The sequence below is a fragment of the Schistocerca serialis genome, chromosome 2 (assembly GCF_023864345.2).
Source record: "Schistocerca serialis cubense isolate TAMUIC-IGC-003099 chromosome 2, iqSchSeri2.2, whole genome shotgun sequence".
NCBI classification, from domain to species: domain Eukaryota; kingdom Metazoa; phylum Arthropoda; class Insecta; order Orthoptera; family Acrididae; genus Schistocerca; species Schistocerca serialis.
Window position 1 is genome coordinate 257,671,861 of NC_064639.1, and position 821 is coordinate 257,672,681.

Here is an 821-nt window from a genome sequence, read left to right on the forward strand (position 1 = left end):
ACTCATTTTTTGTGACACCTTGAACGACTAAGGATAGGACGTTCACATTCACAGGACATCTGCAGAAAGGATTAGCATTTCAATCACCTTGGTTCGGTATGCGTCCTTTTGCCTGATAGGCACAGGGTCCTCCTTGGGCCCTGATAACTTGTTCCGTGCGTGATGGCATCAACACATATGAGTTCACTTGCTTCCAAAGTTCATCTGTAGTGTAGAATGAAATTTTCACTCTACAGCGGAGTGTGCGCTGATACGAAACTTCCTGGCAGATTAAAACTGTGTGCCGGACCGAGACTCGAACTCGGGACCTTTGCCTTTCGCGGGCAAGCGCTCTACCAACTGAGCTACCCAAGCACGACTCACGCCCCGTCCTCACAGGTACTGGCGGAAGTAAAGCTGTGAGGACGGGGCGTGGGTCGTGCTTGGGTAGCTCAGTTGGTAGAGCGCTTGCCCGCGAAAGGCGAAGGTCCCGAGTTCGAGTCTCGGTCCGGCACACAGTTTTAATCTGCCAGGAAGTTTCTTCATCTGTGGTGGTTGGTATTGGGTCACAGAGCTGCACCCTCGTTTCAAGATATCCCACACATTTGCAATTGGCGAACAAGTCTGTTGATCTGGGTGGCCAGGGGAAACGGCTGCCATCCTGTAACACCAAGAAGGTACGTGTTCGTGCAGCAACATGTGGTACTGCATTATCTTGCTCAAAAATCGCGTCTGGAGTACTATGCAGAAAGGATATGGCTACAAGCCACAGGATGTCATCATGCTGATCACACTGGTGGCATTGCCCTGGATGCACACCAACTGTGATTGTCAGTGTCAAT

The 821-nt window shown here is 50.8% G+C and overlaps 1 non-coding gene across 1 annotated transcript; it reads right to left on the reverse strand.

Annotated features, from left to right (window-relative positions):
• Positions 1-280: 280 nt before the first annotated feature.
• On the reverse strand, positions 281-355 carry Trnas-cga (transfer RNA serine (anticodon CGA)). The gene has a single exon. It is a non-coding gene; the product is annotated as a tRNA-Ser (tRNA).
• Positions 356-821: the final 466 nt, after the last annotated feature.